Source organism: Protopterus annectens, chromosome 9.part0 (assembly GCF_019279795.1).
Source record: "Protopterus annectens isolate FY-2018-M chromosome 9.part0, PAN1.0, whole genome shotgun sequence".
In the NCBI taxonomy this organism is placed as follows: domain Eukaryota; kingdom Metazoa; phylum Chordata; order Ceratodontiformes; family Protopteridae; genus Protopterus; species Protopterus annectens.
Window position 1 is genome coordinate 1,387,847,800 of NC_056743.1, and position 17,494 is coordinate 1,387,865,293.

Genomic DNA, 17,494 nt, shown 5'->3' on the forward strand with positions numbered 1-17,494 from the left:
GGTGCTCATAGAATGCATTTGTAAAGGATTCTGTGGATTTGGCTGTATTATCCTCTAGCCCAGGGGCTTTGAAGGATTCCACCACTTTTCATGTAGTCCAGGGAGGTACGTCTCAGGTCATTCACACCAGCATGGACAATGATGGAGCCATACTTGTACTTGCTTTGGAGTGACCTGAATGCTTGTGTTATGTGGCAGATCCTGACATCCGACAGGCAGCTTACAGTGACCTTCTCCTTGTTCAGTCTGGTGAGTGGGACATCAGTGTGCCGGACAATAGAGTCTCCTATAACAAGTGTATTTGGTGTGTTGTTTGGCCTTATGGGCTGTGACTGTGAGGCACACTGATTTTGTGAGATATGTGATTTGTGGGTATTGTTGAGGGGTGGCTGTTGCTTGGATATCTTGCTTAGGAGGTCTTTGCTGTTTAGGCAGATTTTTATTTAGAGCCTCCGAGTATGTTTTTGTGTGTTTATGTGTTGGGTATGCAGATGCAATAGGTCTGTGTGAGACTGGATTTGTGGTGTGGGTGGTTACCTTTTCCTCCTGACTGACTGTGCCAGTCTTGGGTTGAGAGAGCTCTGCCTCCAGTTTGGCTATGTAACTGCATCTCTCACATGTATTAGAGTTTGTTGGAAGGAGGAGAGGGTTGTCTGTGTACATAAGGCAATTGTAACATTGCCTCAGAATTCCCAGATTCACCAGCTGGACTGGAGAGTAACCTTGAAACTGACCCTTGGACATACCAGATTACTATAGGGAACTGTTTTTTTTTACTGATCAGATTAGGGAAGGGAACTGATTTTTCACTTGATCAGGAAGGACCAATCGGGAGTCTAATATTTATGAGAAGTCAAGGAGGGTGTAGTACTTTAGTTAGTTAGTGTTTCCTTATAAGAGCTGAGCAAGTGCAGGGCTTTAGAAAGAGAATAGAGTGATTACTTTGAGAGTTTGAACAGTCCTAAGGGAAAAAGTGAAGAGCAGACTTTGTGGAGCCTGGAATAGTTTAAACCTGTTTAGGAGGTGCTGCCCGACGCTGCTCAGTGTGCAAAACCGCGCAAAAAGAGAGTTGTAGGGTTTTAAGAGAGAGAGATCAAGGAGTTTAGAACTGACCCAAAATGGCCAATAAAACTACAGCTTCTAGGTAGAAACCACTCTTCCAGGGACAGGCAGGCTGTTCAGTGTTTACCACTCCCACCAGTGAACACAGAGACTTCCCTTTAGCCCAAGCAAGCACTGGCCTTCTAGAAACTTCCAAACAGTTCAGAACAGCAAATCTGTAACTGAACTTTCTTAACTTTCAGAAAGTGGCAAAAAAGCAAGATTTTTTTTTTCTTTTTGTTGTAGTTTAAAGGTAGCAGAGATACACAAGCAGCAAAATAATCACAACAGTGCAATAAATGACCCCACACTTGAGTGCTAGGCCAAAATCAGGTAAAATGCAGTTTTTAGAGAAAAAAACAATTTTAAATTAAGTGCAACACAGGAAATGCAGTAAACAGGCTCTAGATGTGTTTGAAGTACTGTTACTGTTACAGATATAAACTTTAGTAAGCCGGAAAATGCCAAAAAGTATGTGGCAAAGCAGTAAAACTTAACAAAAAATCAGAAGAAAATACTTAGAATCACAAAAGTGGCTCCTTTTCTTCTCTCAGCGTTTTCTCCTCTTGATAGGTGCTTCAGCAACGACTAGCAAGCCTGAAAAGACGCCAAAACCATGAGGCAGCCTGGTTTTAAGAGAGAGAGAGAGAGAGAGAGATCAAGGAGTTTAGAATTGACCCTAAATGGCCAATAAAACTTCAGCTTCTAGGTAGTAACCACTCCTCCAGGGACAGGCAGGCTGTTCAGTGTTTACCACTCCTACTGGTGAACATGGAGACTTCCCTTTAGCCCAAGCAAGCACTGGCCTTCTAGAAACTTCCAAACAGTTCAGAACAGAAAATCTGTAACTGAACTTTCTTAACTTTCAGAAAGTGGGAAAAAAGCAAGATTTTTTTTTTGTTTCTTTTTGTTGTAGTTTAACAGTAGCAGAGATACACAAGCAGCAAAATAATCACAACAGTGCAGTAAACGACCCCACACTTGAGTGCTAGGCCAAAATCAGGTAAAATGCAGTAAATGCTATAAATAGCATGCCGTGGTGTTTATCTTGTTTGCATGGTGGTGCACACCACTACACAGAGCTTACTGAATCTAAAACTTTTTGTGGCCTTGTGTGCATCATGCAGTGACATGCACACTTTGAAAAATGACCATGTAGGCTTTATTGAATCCCCCTGCAAATTTCATCTCTAAAGGTTGGTGCATATTTAGTGAAGCTAGAATTTTACTTAACACCTAGGTCATTCCCATTTTTCTGAGGCACAAGGAGCACCCCACTCTGTTATTCTGTACCTACTCAAGAAAAGAACTTTTAAGACAAAGGCAGTGACATCAACATAGCGTCTTCACACCTGTTGTGACAGTCAGACATTAATTTTAGCACTGCTGTAAATATATAAGGTAGAAATAATGTATTGGGTGAATGATTTTATTATGTATGTGTTCATATTGTTAACATTATATGTCTGAGGCATAGCTAGGGACTGTACTGTATTGAAACATTAATTAGGAAGATGGAGGAAATCACCAAAATCTCTGTATAAGTTCCAGTTTGAATGTAGTTTACTAATGTTTGCCAGATGCCAATGAGAGCTTGCACTCTAAAGCACGTGCACCTGCATCTCTTCCAGATTTTGTTATATGAGTTTAAATGCAATTAATTGTGTGTAGATATGAAGAAGTTCATACCACCTTAGGGGAAAAGTTACAGTTATGTCAGGCCTGCATACCTTTTAAAGGTTAATCCCTGTTGCTTCAGATTATAACCTAAATAAAGGTTGATCTTTACACTTATTTAAAACAGCTTTTAGAGGAGAGATTGATCTAAGTCTTTGAGTTAATCCTTTAGTTTTCAATATGAGGAGATTTACAAACATGTTGTAAATAATAAGAACTTTAAACTTAAAAATTTAAGAAAGCATACCCACAAATGAAATATTTAGATTGGTTTAGGCTAGAGATCCAAACAAATTTTTGTTAACACCTTTATTAAATTATCACTTATGGCATAGGCAAATATATATAAGAAAAAAAAAAACATTTTAACTTGTTCTCATTTAAGTACATTATACATGACATATTTTCCTTTGTATAGCTATCATCAGTCCAACATTATATACATTGCTTAATTCCTGCCTTTCCTAAAACCTCACTCCTCCTCCAAAACATTTTTCTACATGTATTGTTCCCTTAATTTCCACATAATTCTATGCAATTTGCTTCTATGCTTTCCTACAGATCCCACATCCAGTTCTTTTATCTGTGCTACAATATTTAATACTTCAAATACAATTGGTTTAGACTTTGATTTCCATTTTCCAGTAATTGCTTTTTTTGGCAGCCACAAAAATTAAACTTAACAATGCCTTACTATGTCTAGGCAATTTAGATCCCGTGTCTCAGCTCAAAAGAATCATTTAATTAATTACTCCTATTTACTCACCCAGTATTTCCAGGAGCAGCCTTAGATCAACTAGTGCCCTAGGCAAAAGGGCTACACAGCGCCCCCCACCACACCACCCAGTGCCCCCATCCTGGTCTACCTACATCAAATAAATACTGGAAAAGCACCCCTGACAGGGTGGTGCCCTAGGCAGCCGCCTAGTTGGCCTGTGCCTAAAGCCGGGTATGAGTATTTCTGACAGAGTACTCTGCAGGGAATTTTTACAGTCTGCCAATGCATTACACTCCCAATGCATATGCTCTCAGTTATCTCTTTCTTCCCCAATATACCTAGAAGATTTGTCATCTACCTCAGGAAAAAGTCTTTGGAGTCTGCTTGTTGTAGAAAAATTCCTATGCAAACACTTTCAAGCAAAAATGCTAAATCTTCTAGACTCCGTTCCATGTGTGGGAGCCATACATATGTCCTCCCTATGCTTCCTTGTAAATTGCTTATCCAATCTCTCTTATCAATCTTTTCTAACCTCCTCTGATTCCTATAGTCATTGTACAATATTTTATGTGCCATACTAATTATTCCTCTTTTAACAGCAGGTATTGGTCTAGATTCAACAAAAAACTCTGCCAGAGTAGATCTTTCACTTAAGGCTCCCCTATCCTTTCTCTTTGCTTATACTCTGATAGCAATCCTTTGGAGGGAAGGCAGTCTCTAGTCAGCAGTGCACATGTCTTCTTGGCCTCTTCCTATTTTATTTACTTCCCTCTCTAATTATTTGCTCCTAAAATCTTGGTTCCTTTGCCAGTTTTCTGTAACAAATTCCAGCCCCCTCTTGCCTGTTCTCTGTTCCCCTAGTTATAGTAATCCCTATCAACAAAATCTCTTTTCTCTATTCTCTTGTTGACTTAGTTCTTAGAATACTTTCATATTCCATATGGATGTTATTCTCATTAAGGTTCTGCATCCAAAATCCCACTTTCTCCTTATTTTTTAAGTTTTCTGTCTGTTTCATCATGGACATCAGGAAGCATACTGACTGTATGCACAACAGAACAGCTTTTCAAAGGAGGTAGCAGATAGGCACTAGGACCCAGGGAGAAAAGCAACCCAAACTGAAAAGAAAAAAAATAGCACAAAATAGTCTCATATTACATGCTTTGATCAAGACTGTATTAGAAGGCTGTTTACAGCTCATCATACATTTGAATGCTTTTCCTTTTATTTTACCCTGGCAGTTTGAAAGGTGTTAATTAACCAATTAATGCTGTCTGTAAAGTGGTGGAAAGCCACAAAAAATCAGGCCAACCTCTGGTTCTCTGATGTGGCTTTCCCTTAATCCTTTTGCCAGTACTGCTTCTGTTATTGGTGGCGTAGTCTCGGTGATGACCTCAGCAGAAGGAGTTGTTTCTGAGGGGAGGGGTAGCAGCGGCTCTTTATGTCAGCAGACTCAGAGGTTCTACAAATGTGTTCAGCACTAGCAACTTCCTTTTACAGAAATAGGGTATTATGTACTGACAGGTGGGGTTGACTTGCCACTTTTTTTTTTTTAATTATTCTTGAAGATTTAGGGTAAGCCAAGATAAGCAATGCAATGCAACTCAGAAAGCAGTTTAAAACTTGAAAGTTTCAGAGAAGTTTTTTTTTTCTTTTAAGAAGTTGGAAAGTGATGTGCTGATATAATTTATTACCTTCAGTTATTCCATTCAACTATAACAGCCAAGGCAGCAATAATGCAGTAGGCTGTGTGTTTGTGTTTATGTGTGAATATAAATGTGTGTGTGTGTGTGTGTGTGTGTGTGTGTGTGTGTGTGTGTGTGTGTGTGTGTGTGTGTGTGTGCGTGTGTGTGTATGTGCATGTGTATATGTATGTAGCTAGACAGATAGATGGATTGACAGACAGGTAGATAGATATGCATACATGTGCTGTTGCTCAAGACTTAAATTTTGCATATTGGCGACAGCAGTTATTGTATACAGGAATCAAAATGATATGTTATCATAGGTTCATAGGCAAGTACTAGGCTAGCTGTCCTCACTGGCCATTTTAAGCCTAGCCATTTTCCCTTTAAAAGGCAAGAATCAAACCCTATACTTTCCATTGGTGAGGTAAACACCTTAACCATTATATCAACCTGAACAGACAGACAACCCTCTCCTCCTCCCACAAAACACAAATACATGCGAGAGATGCAACTATACGGCCAAACTGGAGGCTGAGCTCTCTCAACATAGGACTGGCAAGACCAGTCAGGAGGAGAAGGTTACCACACACACTATAGACCCAGTCTCACATAGTACCATCACAACCTCATATCATACACATAAACACACAAAGACATACTCGGCGGCTCTGATCAAAAATCTACCAAAACAGCAGAGGCCACCAAAGCAGACACCCAAACAACCACCACCTCAGAACACAACACCTGCAACACATAGACCTCACAGTCAGAGTGTCAAACAGTCACAGCCCTTAAGGCCAAACACAATGCCAGACACACTAGTCATTGGTGACTCCATAGTCAGACACACTGGCGTCCGCTCACCAGACTGAGTAAGGAGAAGGTCACAGTAAGCTGCCTGTCGGGCGCTAGAATCCGCCACATAACGCAAGCACTCAGGTCTCTCAACAGCAGGTACAAATACGACTCAGTCATTGTCCACGCTGGTGTAAAGCGACCTGAGACGCACCTCCTTGGACTACATGAAAAGAGACATTGAGGAGCTCTCTGATTATGTAGCCCAGGCAGGTATGACCCTGACCTTGAGCAGTATCCTACCTTCACCAAGAATGATGCCACAATACAGAGATAAGATGATCAGCTTTAACAATTGGCTTAAACTCTGGTGTCATTCAAAGGGGATCCAATGTCTGTCTGCCTGGGATGACATGCTGGACAAGCCACGCTGCTTCGCAAGGGACGGCTTGCACCTGTCACCCTGGGATTCGGATATTGGCAAAGGCTCTTGCCACCCCATAGTGCCTTTTTAGGCAAGGCTCAAATTCTAAACCTACCACCCTAGAACACAAAAAGGAAAAAAACTAAGGGTAATGCTGCTCAATGCCAGAAGTCTAAATCTCAAAATGCACGCACTCGAGGCCCTTCTCAGTATGGAGAACATCGATATCTGTGCAGTGACAGAAACCTGGTTCAAGGCTCCTGAGAGCACCCCAGCACTATCAGGTTTTACCTCTTATCATGTGTTCCGGCCCCAAAATCCGGACAATACCAAGAAAGGAGGGGGGGTATCCATATTCATCAAGGACACCCACACCTCAAGACTGGTGGCAACGCACGATGCATCGGAGACCATCCAGGTGCAATTAACCATAGGCAAGACTGCTCTGCAAATTGTAGCATGTTACAGGCCACCCTCACAAACTCAGGAACCTCACATGGCCTTCCTGAAAACACTAGAGGGGATAAATGTATCACCAAACACCATCATACTAGGTGACTTCAATTACCCTAATATAGACTGGGAACACTACTCAAGCCCAAACACCCTAGCCCAAAAGTTCCTGGAATTCATAAACTCAAATGCCATGGAACAACTAGTCACCATCCCCACAAGAGGAGAAAACATACTTGATCTCATCATCACGAACATGGGAGCACAATGTTCAACACCGGAAGTATACCCCTCACTGGTGAGATCAGATCACAAACTAATCTCGCTGGAGGTCCTCATCCCACCCCCACCTGAAATAAAACAGACCACAGTAAAGAACTTCTCGAAAGCCGACTTCACACTTCTAAAGACTAGTGTGGTCTCCTTTAAGGTCCCCGAGCCGGCGGAAAACAGTACTCAAGCCACTGAATCACTTACAAATGCCTTCTACCAGCACCTGCAGGACTGCATGGATAAGGCAATCCCAAGCAAAACAAAGACTCTTTGTACCAAAGGCAAGCGTCCAGTCTGGTGGACCCCAGCCATAAACAAACTCTACAACAAAAGGAGGAAGCTACTACAAGATAGAGCAAAATCCTTAAAAGGTAAGACACCCTTGATCACTATAAGTAAAAAACTAAGAGCTCTCATAAAATCATCCAAAGCAAATTTTGAGAGAAAAATAGCTAAAGACTCAAAAGACAATCATAAGGCCTTCTTTAGCTATGTTAGAAACCTGGGAGGAAACTCCCAGATATGCTCAGAACTAGTTCAAAATGATGTGAAGATTACTGATCCTACAGACATTGCCAACATACTGGCTGACAGGTTCAGTGCAAACTTCTCCCCTCCCCAAAGGAGAGATATCTATACCAAGCGATTGCAGCCCCCAAACATCTCCAACGCCCAAGTGAGAACTGCTCTCTCCAAAGCAAAAACACAGCATCCATGGGACCTGATGGTGTCCCCGGCTGTGTGCTCCATGAACTCAACGAGGAATTAAACCCACAGCTAGGACAGCTGTTTAATCATAGTCTTACCTCTGGATACGTACCCAGAGAGTGGTGCACTGCAACTGTAGTCCCACTTCACAAAGGCGGTGCCTCCACCGACCCTGGAAATTACCGGCCCATTAGCTTGACAAGCCTTATCTGCAAAGCCATGGAGAGGATTATAATGGACCTCATAAATAAAGACATAGGAATTTGCAGACTTTGGATCCATCCCAGTTTGGCTTTGTCAAAGGCAGATCATGCCTTCTAAACTTGGTTGACTTTTTGAAACAGTCACCAAAGCCATTGATGAGGAAAGGCAGTCCATACAGCCTACCTCGATCTGGCGAAGGCCTTCGATACAATACCCACTCGGGTATCATTGAAAACTCATCAGCTTAAATGTTAACCCATACATCACAAGATGGGTTGCAAACTGGCTGAGTGACAGAACCCACAGGGTCAGAGTTGCTGGCGCCATGTCAGACTCAAAGCCTGTCACAAGTGGTGTACCACAGGGCTCAGTCCTGGGCCCACTCTTGTTTGGCATCTACTTTTCCAAGTACAAGCAAACACAGGAGGGTTATGGCTGACAAAGTTTGCAGATGACTGCAAACTGGGCCATAGTAGAAAACACATCTGACACAGATATCCTTCAGAAGGGTCTCACAGAAACGGATAACTGGTGCCAGAGCCATGGCCTAAAGTTAAATGCCAAAAAATGCATAGTCATACCCTTCGGGAAAAATAAGGTTACCCCTAGCTACCAAATAGGTGGTAATCCACTGAGCACAGAAGAAGTTATCAGGGACCTGGGGACCCAGGTTGATAGTAGTCTGTCATTCGACACCCATGTAGCTAAAGTAGTTAGGAAGACCTTCTACATTGCCTACCTTATCATGAAGGGATTCTCATCTAGATCAAGGGAGGTCATAGTCTCCCTATACTCATCACTCATCAGACCAATGATTGAGTACAATGCCCCATTCGAATGTATCTGACCCGACACTTGCAGCAGCTGGAGAGGCCACAAAGTTCCTCACCAAAAGGATAAAGGGTCTCAAACATCTGTCCTATGCTGCCCGACTGAAAGAACTCCAGCTCTATTCAGTCGCCACCGCTTGCTCAGAGGTGACCTTTGCCTAACATACAAGGCCATGTCAAACCCAGATTTGATGAATATGCTTCACCTCAAAAAATCTAGATCCATCAGAGCCACAAGGGCGGGAGACTTAAACCTCGACACGGCTATTAGTAGGACGTACTGGAGGGATAGATTCATCACCCAAAGACTCCCTATGCTGTGGAATAAAATCCCGGTATATGTGAGGCAGAGCACCTCGCTGGCCTTGTTCAAGAGAAATCTTGACCAATGGATGGGAGATCGCAGATATACCCCAGGGATTACCTCAGTGTCACTGCTCGACAGAGGCACAGCAAAATAATGGGTATAGTTCCCCATACTAAAGGGGTGGCGTAAGCCACAAAACTATGGGCTAGGCTTGTAAATGCCCTCGGGCAGATAGCCTAGTATGAACCTATGAAACCTATGAACCTATGAAACCTATATATATATATATATATATATATATATATATATATATATATAAAACCTGAAATGATAGAATTTAAAGTTTTGGTAAATGTAACACTGTCAATGTGAAGGAAATCAGTGTTTCTGCATTTTTATTGGACAGTTTATTCCCCACCAATACACAACAATTGAGTTAGTATATACAAGTAAAGGAGGTATAGGGGGGTTCTGGGGAACAAACATCTACCTGGCAAATTGCATGCTTTTTGATTTTCTGGATATTTTTGAGACAGGAGTGGTGTCACTAATGTGTACTAGTAAATCAGTATTCATATTAAAAGTTGAATTGTGTAGCTGTTGATGAGATGAAGTTAATTAATTTAGTTGCTGGTATGTGAGTTGCATAAATCTTAAAATTCTCGCTACATCCTAAAGAGGAAATGTTTCAATGCCAGGATACATGTTTGTAGATTAGTACTATAGGCTGTCTATACAAATATGGTGGAATAATAGCTCTTGCTTGTTATTTATAAAAGAAAAGTGTTTGTTTTGAGTCACCGAGTCAGCAGTATTCTTGTTAATGTTAGATTTGTAGTTTTTTTAAAAGGTTCAGCATTTTACACTACTGTGTAAGTTATTCTTTTTTTAACACTAGGTTGCATTTTTCTTGTTATGTTAATGAATGGTCCCTTACACAGTGCTTTTGTTGGTCTAGCTCTGTGTTATTCATAAGTTATATGTTAAGGCGTATGTTTTGTTAGGTTATGATATAAGTGTTTAATGAGTGTTCAGTGTTGATGTATGTAAGCTATTTTTTTACTGTGTGCAACTCCATTGTTGTATTTGAAATACTGATTTCCATTGTTAGCAGTAATAGGATTTTTATATGAAGAGACTCATTTTCTTTTCTTTAGAAATATCATTTAAAGCAATGCAGTGGGTTCGGCCATTTAGAGAAAAAATATGTGCCAAGGAATTGTGGGGAAAATCTGTTTAAATAAAATAGGGGATGTTCCCTTGTGCCATGGACAAATTTCCCCTTGTCAATATGAATACCACCTGTGAACTAAGAAGTACAACTGGAAAGACCACAGAACTACCTCACCAAGAGGATCACTGGTCTCAAGCAGATGCTCTATGCAGCTCGACTGAAGAAACTTCAACTGTACTCACTTCAATGGCTCTGCTGGACAGAGGCACAGGGAACTAATCTAAGGGGGCGGCGAAAGCCAACACATTCCGGCTAGGCTTATAAATGCCTTTGGGCAGATAGCCTAGTACCCACCTATGAACTCACCTGTAAAGAGGCCACTAGCATAGAGGGACTAACCTGATTAATGATAGATAAATAGGTAGATGGACAAGTAAAATAAATACATTTGGCATTCATGGTTAACTGGAAATAAATGTTTACTGAGTAGTTATGTTTGCCATTTGGAGTAAACCAAAATAACATTGTTCAGCCAATACTCTTGTATTCAATATTTGTTTCACAATGAACATTGGTTGCATTTTTCTGTCACTGGTAATTATAGTTATCATGGTTTATTGAACAAATTGTATGTTCCTCTGAGAATCTGGTATTTGTTTTGCATATGATGTTCCATGCTTAGTTGCTGGGGTTTACTTGTAGTTGGGAGTACTAGGGTAAAGTGCTGGTGTTTGTCTTTACCTGGTTTAGTTTTGTGTGTGCATGCACGTGCTCGTGCATGTTTGTGTGTGTGTGTGTGTATGTGTAGTGTGAATGGACCTCTGTGTGACTAGTTAGCCTGATGTGGTACAAAGACTGTTTGTGGAGTAACACTGACTTCTCACACCACATAGTCAGTAAACATATAACAAAGTCTTCTCTTCTCTCTCAGTGATCTTATTTCAGCATTCTCATTTAGCACTGCTCCTCGCTGCAGTCTCTTTCCATGGCTTTGTGTACCCTCTGCTACTTAGCCATTCTCCATTTTTACATATCCAAGTATGTTAGTTTTGGAACCAAGACACACTCCTAACTCCTTGTGAAACTTCATAGGTATAAATTATTGCTGTAAATCAAATTGTTGTAAATTTATTTTTGTAAATATTAAAACTTATGTTTTTATTGCAATATTGTAATATTGAAAACATATGTCTGCAACTGTATCGTATATGCTATATAATCCATTTTTGCTCAAGTACTACATGTTTGTGTGATGATGTTCTTTATTTGTAAATTTTGAGCATAACTTGACTGGCATAGACTGAAGTTTATTAAACGTCAAGTTTCATTTAAAGAATATCTTTGTGTGTACTCATGCTTGAGTCATTAGTTTTAGCCCAGGGATGGCTGAAAAGAGTTATGTGAGCAGTCCACCTGTCCATTTATCAAATATAAAACTTACATTTTAAGAAGTAATTAATATTAGTGCAGGCAGGTTATGTGCTGTAGTTGAATGAACTGTCATTTTCAGTGGGCAGCTAAGTAATGTTTTCTTAGAGTGCTATACATGAAACTACAATTTAATGAGTTGAGCTTACTTCATTTGATGCTCAGACTGAATTTATTTAAGTCTCATAAGCCATTGCATCTAGGTTCCTGAAACTGGCATGTGAAGTTAAGCCTTACAAGATATTAAATGGTATAGTTCCTGAAGTGACAGCCATATCCTTTTCCAATATTTTTAGAATAAATGAGACCAGGCATCAGTAGAAATTGTATGTATGTGCATGTGTGTATATGTGTGTTTACTTAGAATTAAAAAAAATGGAAAAGGCACATTCAGTCAGTACTTATTTTCACTCACAGCTTCTACTTAGAAATGCACAGAGATTTGAATACGTTGACACCACTGCAATTTTCTGTCACATGGTATCCACATTATCTATTTTCAGCCTGCTTTTTACACAGGCACTTTTCTGCCAACACAAAGCTTACAATCTCTACATCATATTTTAGACAACAAGAACAATAAAAAAAAAAAAAATCCCCATCTGGAAAGGAACCATTGCATGGCTTGTACAAAAGCTTCTGATGTGTATTTATTTTGCATCAGTTTTCAATGAGAAAATTATCCCCTACAATTAAGTAAAATGAATATTTATATTTGCTTCATACCTGTACTTTTAGAGCTCCTTTCCATATTATATGTGTACACACTGAATTTGGAAAATATTTCATCTGAAGGACAGCCTGTCAGAAATTTTATATTCCTTCCTTTGAAGCTTCACTACAGTGTCTGCATCAAATCGTGTATCTCATTCAAGCACCTGATGTGGAGTTAGAACCCACAGCCTTCTCTCTGTCTCACATGAAAGGTAAGTGTGTACACTGTTGAGGTGCAGATAATGGTACTGAGCCTTGCACAAGGATACAAACTGATTAGTAAGGATGTTATTATCACATATTTGGATAAGCCCTATGAATCTTCAATGTAGAATTGGCACTGCCGTTGATATTTCAGTATAAGCATAAAGTTACATTATACACTGCAGAATACATTCAGTGTCATAGACTGTAGATATAATATCAGAGTCATATAACAATAATGCAAAAATCGGAGATGCGCTAAAGGTGTGTCAGCACCTCAAAAACATACTCAAACCATTTTCCAGAGTTCAGGTCTACATTTTGTGGGACACAAAAAGAGTGAAGAGACAGTTGTAGGAGTGTTTGATGCAGTTCATGACCTAGAGGTAGCTACATGAATATAAACAGGATGTTTTGGGAAGTTTAGAAACAGCTTGAAGGGTATACAAAACATGGCATTTTTTTAAGAAACATACTACTGAAAAACAGAAATCAAGAATAACTACTGCATTAAACATTTATATTTGCAGAATACAGTACCATCTAAATAAATAAAGAATTAACTAAAATAAATATAGAAGACAGCAGGTGTGTTCTTGGTGTAATTTGATTTTTTATTATTTTTATGTTTTTCGAACTGTAGTATTTAGTGCAAATCCCCTTTCTTGGTTAAAGCAAAATGGAGTACATTACTTTGAAATATGATAAAAATATTGCACAGATTATGACTATTGCAAATCACTCATATACGTAACGTGATGGTATTATAAAGCACATTAATCAGAAAGACTGAAAATGCATTAGGACTTGTCATATTTAGATGCTGTTTGGAATTTAAAAGTAAGTTGAAATAGCTAGGTAAAGGCATACTTCATCAAAAATATGAACTCAAATGTAGATCAGAGCCCTTAGCTATGTATGGCTACTCCCACTAAAAGCTGGTTTATCAAGTTTTAATTTTTCTTTTTAGGGAACTTAGTCATATAATTGGTTTGATATTGTAATAATAGCTATGCATTTATAAATACCAAGCAAAGTACACTTGAGAATCCCCAAGTACAGACCACTCCCTCTAGAAAATTAAAGAACATTGCTATGACGTTACACTGTGTCGCAAAAGCTGAAAGTTAAGGCAGACACTGGATAAATTTCTGAGCCTCATTAAGAAGGTAAGGATATTTTCCTTTTATTTTATTTTGCATAATGCTAGGTACAGTGAATATGTAGTGTATTTCATTACCGTAATCTGGTAATGTATTATTCTGAAGCTTTTTTTTTAACCACAGAATATTTTATTAACACCAAAATAAAATTTGTTGAAGTGCAGAGCATGCTCTTTGATTATTTTATAAAAGCTGAATTAATATTAGGGTCTATTTATTATTACTCTTTGATGAGCATTTTACATATTTTTGCTTAGTGTTTTATATGATCCTGTATGTAGTTAGAAGTCTGCTTTGATCTGTGAAACACAGGATGTAATTGACACACACTGTACCTCTTGCAAAAGAAAGTGTGCTTAGAAGACTGTAATACATTTTGAAAGAGTGAGATAGCTGTCCTGGGTGCCAACAGGTGGGAAGAGAGCAAAACCATATGACACTGGCACTTAAGCATCATGCCCTTCCCTTTTGTTGCATTTTTGTTTCGGTGTTATCCCTGCTAGCATACACAGAGTATGTCTACCAGCATTTTCACTCTTTTTGTCCACCAGAGTCTTTACACCTCTCTATACTTTTAGTTTGCTTTCACTAAGACGAGGCATATGCTATTGCTATATTGTTGTGGTGAGGCTTAACCCAATTTACTATTTCCAGTAGCACAATGTATGTCTTTTCCTCTCCTACATCCTCTCTGTGACTGTGATAACTATGTAAGATGTGTACAATGTGAATTTAAAAGTAAATGTTTCAATGGGACAAAAGTGCAAACAAAACAGTGACTATAAGGAGGAGATAAAGACCAAGCATACAGCAAAGAAAGGCAGAGATTATTTATTCTGTTTTGCTGTTCATGGTCATGTTGAGTCTTTGCCCAAGAAAATGTTTTAGATTTTGTGGTGTTTCTGCTGTTGTCATAGGAAAACAAGATGATTGCTAAGTTTCATGACATTTTAACATCTATTTACTGTGTTATGCATTCAACAAAAAATAATCTCTTTACTCCTGTTTATAAACTTAAATGTAGTAATTATATAAAATGTACAAAATTTGCACTGTACATCTGTTTTTAAGGGCAGCAAAAGTTTATTTTCTATACATGTGCTTATGATCAGAAGATTATTAAATAGTCATTAAAAATCCACTCACAAATACAGATGGAGAAATGAGGTGTGGCCTGAAGGAGAGAGATACTGGCAAGGTGCATATAGTCATAATACTTAATAAGCTTGGAATATCTCTCGATCTATGACTCTGTAAATGTATTAGATGATAAAACATCTGACTAAATCATCTAATAAACATCTCAGCATTTAAAGATTGCATCCTCTGTTTTTAACTCTAGCTTAATACTAAGTAAAATCATTTAATAGTCATGGTCAAACCATACCCTCCTAGGACAAACCAGCATTACCTACACCCAGTCATGGATAAGTAGTAGTACTTAATTGTGTGTGTCTTTGTGAGTGCATTTATCACCTAGAAAAAAATGTTGTACCTGTTGTTGTGTGAGACCTAATTGGTGGTGTTTCTGCATCTGACTGGTTTCCCCAGGTGAAACCAGGTTACTTAATAAAGTACTCTAGCAAGTGTTGTCTTTTCCATCAGCTTCCCCAGTACCTGGTAGTTGATAACTGCTGCCAGGGGGAGAACAAGCAATGCTTAATTTTATTTTATTTCTCTTTCTTTTTTACCCAATGTTGTATAACAGATTATTGGTGGTATTTTACCATTTCTGTCCTTTGTAATCCCTCTCCAGCCATTTATGTTGGTTGTTATCGCTCACAGCACTTTGGAGTGCTGATTAGAGCCTTTTTGTGTCAGTCAAAGTCAGGAATTGCTAAATACCTGATCATAGTGAGTGAATGTGTATGGCCAGGTGGTCTAAATGGTACATATGATAACAAACTGTAACAGATTTTTCTTCCAAATATATTTTATATGCCAATAGGTTCACACTCACAAAGTTACCTGATATTGGGTAGTGTTATTGTTGCTGTTACTGTTTACTCATTTAGTTGAATCTGACTCTGTCACCTCAATGACTTTAGCAAACCATGCTTTTCTGTCACAAAATGCTTCAAGTTTTTGAATTTATATTTCTTACTTCAGTAATGTTGCTTATCCGGCCTCTGCCAACCCTTCTTTTGCCTTCAATCTTTCCCACCATCCATGTCATTTTTAGTGACTCCTTTCTTTACATTATGTAGCAAAAGTATCTGAGCTTTAATTTTACTATTGGGCCTTCCGATAAGCAATGTAGATTTATTTTCTTAAGGGTTGACTGATCTGGTCTACTTGCAGTGCAAGGAATTCTCATTATTTTTTTGCAACACATTAGTTCAAAAGTATCAATTTTTTGGTGTACAGCCTTACTATAATCTAACCCTCACAGCCATCTGTTATTTCTGAGGAAACTAGAGCTTTAACCTTTTCCATAACTTTCCTTTGAGTCCTGGATAATAAAATTTGTTACCACTTCCACTTTTCCATATCTATTTGCAAAGAAGTGATGGAGCAAGATGACAAGATTTTTATTTATTTGTTTATGTGATATTGAGTAATAAGCCAGCTTCTGTGCTTTGCATCTTCACCATCGTCAATGTGATTTTCATCTCATCCTCACTTTCAGCCGTCAGTGTGGTGTCAGCTGCATATCTGAGGTTATTAGTATTTCAGTGGGTGATTTTCATTCCGGCATCCGATTCATCTAACTAAGCACTTTGCATGGCATATTCAGCATATAAACTGAATAAGCAAGATGCCAGTACACAGCCATGAACCAGTTGGTTATTCCATATTTGGTTTGAATTGTTTCTTCTTGCTCTGCATACAAATTTCTAAGGAGGCAATTAAGGTATGCCTGTGTTCACATTTTTCTAGAATGTGCCATAGTTTGTTATGGTCCATACAATCAAAGGCATTAGAGTAGTTGATAAGGCAGAAGTAAATATTTTTCTGGAAGTCTGATTTCTCCATTATCCATTGAGTTTTGGCAATTTGCATATATCCCATGTATCTCTAATACAAGAGGTTTAAGGAATCACACAGTGGAAACTCTAGCTTGGCTAGATTTTTCTTTTAGTTTTTTTTTTACAGTATCATTAAATTGCCATTTATGTACAGATGTCCGTTAACCAAAATGCTTAGAACAGAAGTGGTTTAACTGATACACTGAGTCTTGTAAGAATGACATTTAATGAGGTAGTATAACAGAGATGAAAAGCTGGTGCAAAATTATCTGTAGTTAACATAAGTAAGACATGAAATCAAATTAAAACTTTTATAACTGGAGCATCTGATCCAAAAGGAAATATAATCATTTTACAGCACTAAATTGCTCAAGAAACTTGTAAGTTTAAGCACCACTGTAAGAGTTTTACCTGTTGATAAATCACCAGCTAATGATTTTGCCAAAGAAGAGAATGATTTATTTGATGAATGGAATGCAGTTTTGTTACAGTGTACCACTAGGTGGTTGAAATACTGATTACCTTTTGCAAATATAATTGGAATATATGCAAATGGAACTTTATAGACATAAATACATGATTTGAATAAAAAATGGAAAATGTGAAAAAGAGGTTTTGTTATAAGAAAAAAAGATTAGAGATCAAGATGACCTTAAAGCCGTGC

The 17,494-nt window shown here is 38.7% G+C and overlaps 1 protein-coding gene across 1 annotated transcript in view; it reads left to right on the top strand.

Moving 5' to 3' along the window:
* The first annotated feature begins 13,748 nt into the window (after window positions 1–13,748).
* LOC122812083 (uromodulin-like) overlaps window positions 13,749–17,494 on the top strand; it is a 763,298-nt gene continuing 759,552 nt past the window's right edge. Inside the window, exon 1 of the mRNA XM_044084352.1 lies at window positions 13,749–13,867. The gene's annotated coding sequence lies outside the window, so the exon portion shown is untranslated. The remainder of the gene's footprint in view (window positions 13,868–17,494) is intronic.